Source organism: Haliotis rubra, unplaced genomic scaffold (genome assembly GCF_003918875.1).
Source record: "Haliotis rubra isolate DU_JTF1 unplaced genomic scaffold, ASM391887v1 Scf34, whole genome shotgun sequence".
Taxonomy (NCBI): Eukaryota; Metazoa; Mollusca; class Gastropoda; order Lepetellida; family Haliotidae; genus Haliotis; species Haliotis rubra.
In genome coordinates, this window is record NW_025767013.1 from 1,352,787 (window position 1) to 1,361,496 (window position 8,710).

The following is an 8,710-nucleotide window of genomic DNA, read 5'->3' on the forward strand; positions in this document are numbered from 1 at the left end:
TATCGATGCTCATGCTGTTGATCACTGGATTGTCTGGTCCAGACTCGATTATTTACAGACCACTACCATATAGCTGAAATATTGCTGAGTGTGGCGTAAAACAAAACTCACTCACCCACAGACCCACAGACTCACTCACTCACCTACATTACCAGTTACGTGGCAGCATTCATCCACCAGCAAGCCTGACAGCCAGTGTGCATGATGGCAGACATTAAACGTCTTTATCTGTGGAATCACCTAAATATTCAAGGTGCACTTCAGTGGTATGTGTTTGGGAGTGTTTAATGTTTTTACTAAGTTTTTAACTGCCAGACTAACCCAAACAAGCTGCATACTTTGTTTAAGGCTAACATCAATACTGATGTGATGTATCAGAGAAGCTGGTGCTTCCAGTCTGACATTGGTGTAGGCTGGTAGTTACGTAAAGGTCACTACCGACAATGATTTCTTGGTTGTAGAAGTAAGATCTGAAGGGAGATAGGTCTCTAATAGGGATTTCTCTCTAATATCAACTGGGCAGTTTGTGCACTACAATGTCATGAGGGGTCAAAGGGTTGGCATTGGTCATTACAAGGTACTAAATTGGATCAAGTAGACAGGCTGCATGTATGTTTCGATGATTTGGGAGCACAGTTGGCCTGTCACCAAAGGTGACACAGTTCTCAAAGCAGGATGCTATCCCTTGGGGAATCCCAGTATCCAGAATCCAGATATCAACAGATATTTTTCTGTTTGTCTGAACCAAGACCATTCTCAGCAGTTCCACTATAGTGATAAATGTCTGAGACCAACATTCCTTTGGGCTTTAAGACCTGAAGGGGGATAGGTCTTACTTAGTAAATCATGAACCTCCCATGACGCCATCCCATTGTTCTAAATGCAGGTTCCTCCTTTGAGCAAGTATTTGGACTCAGTCAAGTTTATGGTCAGGAATAAGTATAGGAGGTCTTACTTTCCCAGTAATACCTGATGTGAGGTTTTACTTTTTTTAAAGTGAAACATAAGGTTTTACATAAATCATTAATAACACCTGCTTTGTGGTTTAATTTCATGACTGTGTCAATATATTTCCGTCTGATCTTTGACTAATAAATGAATCCAATGGACAAACCAGTGGGTAATATTATGAACATCATTCGATCAGAATATGGCATCCCTGCAACCAAATTAAAATGGCATCCCTGCAACCAAGAAATATTTTGGTCATTTGTTGAAATTTGGCTAAAATATATTGAATGTTTACTTATAATGAATTTTTTATTTGATGCAAAAAAATTCAGTCTGCCTGTATATATCTTGTTAGTCACTTATTATTTCCCTGAGTATATATACTACATCTCAGCACAGGGAAATAACCTATCAAAACTGTGAAAATAAGAAAGAAAGTTTTGCTAATGGTCACCTTCTTTAAAGTATAGAATAGATGGATTTTTCTGGAACCAGGAGGGGTGGTGGGGTAGCCTAGTGGATAAAGCGTTCGTTCGTCATACCCAAAACCCGGGTTTGTTTCCCCACATGCGTACAATACGTGAAGCCCATTTCTGGTGTCCCCTGCCGTGATATTGCTGGAATATTGCTAAAAGTGGCGTAAAAATAAATTCATTCACTCACTGGAACCAGGAAATGGGCGATACTAGGCAGGATTTGGTTTGACAACTAAATATACTCAGCAGCAAAAAACCCCATCAGTACGAATTCAAAATTAGATAGGCACTGTAATCAAATCATTACAGAAATAGACATAATAAGCAGATAAAAAACATTTTTTATGTACAATATCTTGACACATCAATGAATAACTCAGCAGAATTTCAAGACATTATGTGAACGTTTGCAGTCCATTCAGACCCTTGACTTCAGTATCTAGTGTGACCACCACGAGCAGCAATAACTGCAGCACAGCGTCTATGCATGGAGTGCACCAATCAATTGATGAAGGCCATTGGCACCTTGAACCACACTTTGAGAAAGACCTGGTGCAATAAATCGGCTGTGTTCGGCCTTGGTATGACATTATTCAGTTTCCTCTGAATTTCATCCCAAAGATGTTCAATTGGGTTTAAATCAGGACTAAGGGCTGGTCACTGCATACACTCATTCTCAATAAATGGGCACATTTGACCATATCAAAAGTCGAAAAATATAGTTAATATATATTCATTAACTATAAGATTATTTCAGAGTAGAGTATTAGGTACATAATATACAACAAGAGTTGTCAAGTAGTCTTTGTTTTAAACATACTATTTTTGGACTCAAAGTAATGCCTCGAGTTATGCCTATGAGACAAAGAAACATATTGATACTAAAGTTTCAATCACCATTTAATCATATTTTGAGCGATACTTAAGGTATTAATTCGTAGATCTGCCGCCTCAGGACTCTATGACACGTGGTGAGTTAAAATAGTGACGTGTGCAAAAGTCGTATTGAGCTGGGCAACGTCGGAATAAGGAAATCCGAATGTACTGGTATCATACGTTTCAGTAACGTACATTTCTTTCTATCAACAATTTCCTAATATCTGTTCAAACTTGTTAAGAATTAAACAAAAAATGTTGATATCATGATGAGACCATTAATGTTTATAATTATCATGCAAGATAAATTAGGATATATTTTGTTTACTTTGATATTATAATAGTCATGTACATTACATCCTTAACCATACGCTTTTGACAGGCCTTGTTCAAACAGGGACACAGTAGAAACATTCAAGTTTGGGGATCCGTCAGACTTCTTTTCACAGCTCATCTCAAAACAGATGTATCATACTCACATATATCTTAAACAGTGCCTCAAATCCTTAAATAAACTAAAGAAAGCTGACACAAATTTTCATAAATTACAAACTGGCGACAGACACTTTAGACTTGACAATTAAGTTATTTAACGTCCTGTTTAGTTTATTTGATAGGTAAATGAAACGTCTATCATTGCAAAATACTACAGTCAGTTTACCGGTTTATCGGTAATGAAAATTACATACTGACTGTCGTTTAAGGTGTGTCTACCACTTGCGGCGACAGTCACGTACGTTTCAAAATGAACAATTAATTGGATATATTTAATTTATTCCCGACATGTGGTAGACACGTGCTGTTTAAATCTTTAGTATGGGTGGTGATATGTTGCAAAATGCAAAAGAATCCACTAAAAAAGAAATATCAGGAAAACACAGAGAGCTGCGACAAAAATGCGCCCTTTTATTGAGAATGAGTGATAATGTTGACACCGTTCTGCTGTAGGAAGTCCTGTGTAGCTCTGGCAGTATGGGCCCGGGGCGTTATCATGCTGGAAAATGTTGTTCCGGTGACGTGCGAAATGTGGTATGACGTGGGGTCTGAGAGCTTGTTCGATGTAGCGCACCACTGTGATGCCGCCTCCTCTCCCTGGACCAAGGTTCTGAACACCACGGAACCCACTCTCTGGTTCAGGCCTATTCCACCCCATACCATGATGCTTGCACCTCCCCATGAGTCTCTTTCCATAACACATTGGTCTGAGTAACACTGACCACGTTGCTGCCATATTCTTGTTTTGCCATCTGCAGTTGATAAGCAGTACCGACTCTCATCTGTGAACAGAACAGTTCTCCATTGCCTCTATCGCCAGTTTTGGTGTTGTAGGGCAAACTGTAGATGTTCATGCCGATGACGATGGGTGAGGATACGTTCACGGTAAGGTCTACAGCAATGGAGGTTCCCGCTGTTAAAACATTGGCGTACTGTATCAGTACTGATTTGTCTTCTGTGTGTTCCCACTGTCTGGCGTGCTGTTTCGGATGCCTGCATGAAGGGATTCTGTACATCCTGTCGCACAACATGGTGGTCTTGTCGTCTTGTGGTCACCCTTGGTCTGCCAGTAAGGGGTTGATCATTTGTGGTGTTGGTGGCCTGGAAACGTTGCTGCAGCCTGTAGATGGTCCGAACGTTGACCTGGAAGTGATTGGCAAGGGCTTGTGCAGTGTGGCCAGCTTCAAGTCTTCCTAGCACCTGGTTCCTCTGAGCTGTCGTGAGTCACGGCATCCTGCTGATGTTGTAATGTGAATGTTTCAACCAGGTTTGGGGGTGCATTTTATAGGGCTGGTCCTTGTGAACAGCACGTGCAGCATGAAAAACATGGAGAACACCGTACCATCTCTGAGATCAGGTTGCATTTTTTAGACCATTTCCTGGGTTCCATTCTGAGTTTGGGAAGGAATGTCTTTGCTCAGGTAAAGTTGGAGATGTTGTCAAAAATACACAATCAAAACATTAAATGAGTTTACAGTTATCCGTTTCTGTGAAGGAAAATTCCAAAATGACGTTTCTTTTGCGGCTTAGTATATATATGTCTGTACTGCTTTCAAGAAACAGGTTCAATGGCTGGCAAATATGGCAAGATACTTCCTTATGGTGATATATAAATTAAACTTATATAAAAATGACAATAATATGTTAAACACCACATTTTTGCCATTTTTGATAGCACAGTTCTAAATTGGAATGTTAAGAAATACCTTGATAGACAGGACTGACATTTTGGTATGATATTAATCATGATTTGTACAAAACTCTTTGCCAATCATTGAGAAGACAATTCTTTGGTAATAGGAGCTCATATCTGTTGCAGTTTAGTTGTCCTTCTTGCAAGAAATTCCATACTTTTTAACTGTAATTATGCAACAGATATGAATTTTCAGTTAAGTCTGATTCTAAAACAGGAGCTAATTAGGACAGTGCACATGTGTTGATCCTAAAGGTTTCCATGGAATCTCCTGGTGGGTGAAACATTGACAGTTATCAGAAGACATTATCCATTTAATACAAGATGTTGGTGCAAATAGGTTAGTGTAGAAGGAAATGGGTGGTGATCTCACAGATGACATACTTACCTTGTCAGACTTCCAATCAGAAAGCCTGTGGTTCTAATCCCAGTATGGGATTCGGAAATTTTATCGCCTCTACATTGGTGCCCAATGTGGGGCTGAGCACGTTCATATGAAATTTGAGCAACACAAGTCTCTGCTATGCGGCTCGGGACGTGCCTTCTGTTGACATGGGCTTATGTAGCAGAGCGTGGAGTCATCACACAGATGACATCCTTACCTTGTCAGCTTGCTGATGGGGGTTAACTTCTTTGGTCATGTGGACAAGGCATCTGACTTCCAATCAGAAGGCCTGTGGTTAGAACCCTATGGTTTTATGGCCACTACACTTGCACTTTCTTTTAGTTCTGTGAAACAGGACTACTTTAAGTATATGTTTTAATTAAATGACCAAGCCCTTGGACTTTTGTAATATTTACTATGCATGACATTTGTTCTTTGGTTATTACATTTGAAAATGAATTATTGCATTAGACATTGTACACCAACTTGCTTTGAAAAGGTATTGGTTAAAGGTCAAAGTCTGCAGTGATGGTTATTTAAAATGTACATGATTCTATCATTGTTTAGTTCTGAGGGATGTTTCTTTCACCTACACAGGCATGAAACTTTGCAGGTATCTTTACCGCATGAAATGTTGATGACTGCCAGAGGTCGAGGTTCTCTTGGAGTGATGTAATTGTGAAAAATGGTTGTAACAGTTACTGCAGTTACTGTTGTAGTTCTACTTTTACAATCCTGAGATTGTAATGTTTGGTCTGATGAAGTTGTGTGGATAACCAGTAAGGACAAGCATTGGAGCAATATTTGTAGACTAGAGTTACATTGTCTTACATTACAATGTAGGATGCTTCTAGGTTTTAATATGCCTTTGGTAGTGTAGAAGAGAGCAAATTTAGATCTTCAGTACTAGCAGATATCAACAAGACTCACAGTCGTTTTCAGATAGTCACACGTCCAAGTCCATAGATAGATATCAGGTTTTAGTCACACGTCAAAGTCTGTAGATAGTTCTCAGATTTTGGTCACACGTCAAAGTCCTTAGATAGTTATCAGTTTTTGGTCACATGTCCAACCAAGTCCATAGTTACCAGTTTTTGCTCACACATCCAAGTCCACACGTCAAAGTCTGTATATACATAGTTATCAGGTTTTGGTCACACGTCCAAGTCTGTAGATAGTTATCATATTTTGGTCACACGTCCAAGTCAGTAGATAGTTATCATATTTTGGTCACACGTCCAAGTCAGTAGATAGTTATCATATTTTGGTCACATGTCCAAGTCAGTAGATAGTTATCAGGTTTTGGTCAAACGTCCAAGTCAGTAGATAGTTATCATATTTTGGTCACACATCCAAGTCTGTATATAGTTATCATATTTTGGTCACACGTCCAAGTCTGTAGATAGTTATCAGGTTTTGGTCACACGTCTAAGTCTGTAAATATTATCAGTTTTGGGTGTATCATGGAATAACAATATAATATCCCTATCAAAGTAGTGTAGGATATTGAACAGACTGGTTTCATTCAATTTGTCTTGCTTTCTCTCCCCATCCCTACAGATATAACCATGACAACAAATTTATACAGCAAATATCTATCCAGGTTTTGATAAGAGCAGTTTCATTTCAGCAAGGTATTTTAGCCGGCCATGAAAAGGCTTTCTCCTATAGTATTTGATCAATCATGTGTGATTTATTTAGCGCTGAAATCAAACTTGAACTATGCCTGAGGCAATTCTTTGAAGAAAGCGTGTTTGCCAACAGCACATTAGTGTTCTTCAGGGAGAAATATTTTTTTCAAATTTGTTTATCATTGATGCCGTTAACATAATAACCAAACATGTTTCTTTTCAATGTTGATTTATGTTTTGAATTTTATGCTCAGTCAGTTCGGGAGGCCTTTGTGTGAATCCAAAAGCAGATGATTTGTGTAACGGAGAAATGTTCCAGCATTAAGTTAGTTTCCTTAAGGCGTTTTATGTAGTGGGAATGAATTTATAATCGGCTAGTTATGTGTGACACATGAAATCATGTGAGAATTTTTTAATGCTCCCAGAGTGATATTTGAGCTTTCAACTGCATACAATCAGATTCATTTCTTATGGCCGATTCATAGAAAATTGTATTTAGGAGATTGAAAAAGCCAATTCAAATCCCGTTTCCATGGCTGGAGATTGCGTGAAGATGTGATTCATTAAAAATAAGAAAAGATACTGAGATATGTCAGTGATATATGTGTGGATTGAAGGATTTTTAAAAACTTTGATAGATGAAGAGAGATAGATTAGATCTATTCTTTCTGTGGTTTATTTCAGGAGAAATGTTTATTGCCTAAGGGGATTGAAATATCTGTTAAGTCTTTGTCATGGACTCTTTATCAATAACATTTGAATAAAATGAATACCCTTTCGATATTCTAAAGAAATCTCTGAAAAATCAGAGACCATTGCAAAATTCCAACCAGATCATGTGCATGTGTTTATGGGTCTCTGTTAAAGTGAGTGAGTTTAGTTTTACGCCTCACTCAGCAATATTCCAACTATAATGCATCAGTCTGTAAATAATCGAGTCTGGACCAGACAGTCTAGTGATCAACAGCATGTGCATCGTTCGGCGCAATTGGGAACCGATGACTTGTGTCAACCAAGTCAGCAAGCCTGACCACCTGATCCCGTTAGTCGCCTTTTACGACAAGCAAGGGTTACTGAAGATCAATTCTAACCCGGATCTTCACAGATGCTCTGTTAAAGTGTAATGAATCCAGATGAGCGATAATGTGAGCTCAGCCTTCCCCACTGGTGGCATCTGTCACAAACACATGCAAAGGCACAGCATTATTCATTTGAAAGGATATGGTAACATATGGGGACATATTTTTTGTCATTGTTTGTGTATCAAAGTGGAGTCACCACAAATGTATAAAGTGTTATGATCTTTGAAATGTTTAATCAGTGAGTTATATTACATGAGGAAGAAGGGTAGTTTGCAAATAAGCAGTACCATCACGACAGACTTTCTCTGATGTTATGGAACTAATGGATCATGTGTATTATCTTATGTGACAGGTCCACATAGTTGAAAGAAAATTATAATTTACAGACTGCCGCCATATAGCTGGAATATTGCTGAGTGCGGCGTAAAACAACAATAATCAATGAATCATAATATGTAACATACGTTTTAACTCCTGATTATTGAATACATTTTGTTTGTGTGTTTTGTTTGTTGTTTAACACCGCACTGAGCAATATTTCAACGATGTCGCGGCAGTCTGTAAATAATTGAACCTGGCCAGAAAATCTAGTGATCAACATCATGAGCATCCATCTACGCAACTGACATATAATGACATATATCAACCAAGTCCGTGAGCCTGACCACCTGATCCCATCAGTCGCCTCTTATGACAAGCATGGGTTGCTGAAGACCCAGATCTTCATGAGTCTATTGAATACATCCTGATGTTATTACAATTCAGTAGTTGTCTTAAAGAAATTGAATATTGAAATATTTGTTTGATGCATGTATTAAAAATACTGTTGTATTACAAGGATTATTTTTTATTCACTTTTGAGAACAAGGTGATACTTCAAATGCTTTTAACATGACAGTTAATTCAAAGGGGATATTAATAACAAGTGTTCTAATCTCTTAAATGTTCCCCATCATACCAAGGGAGGTTACTCAAGTATTATCAATATTAAAAGAATACTTTTCTCTTAAAACTATCTTGTCATATCCATATTTCATATGTGCAGAAAGTCAAAGTATGCCCTTAAGAAATAGGATATTTGTATGGGAAAACATATTTTCAAAAATGACATTACCAGAGTG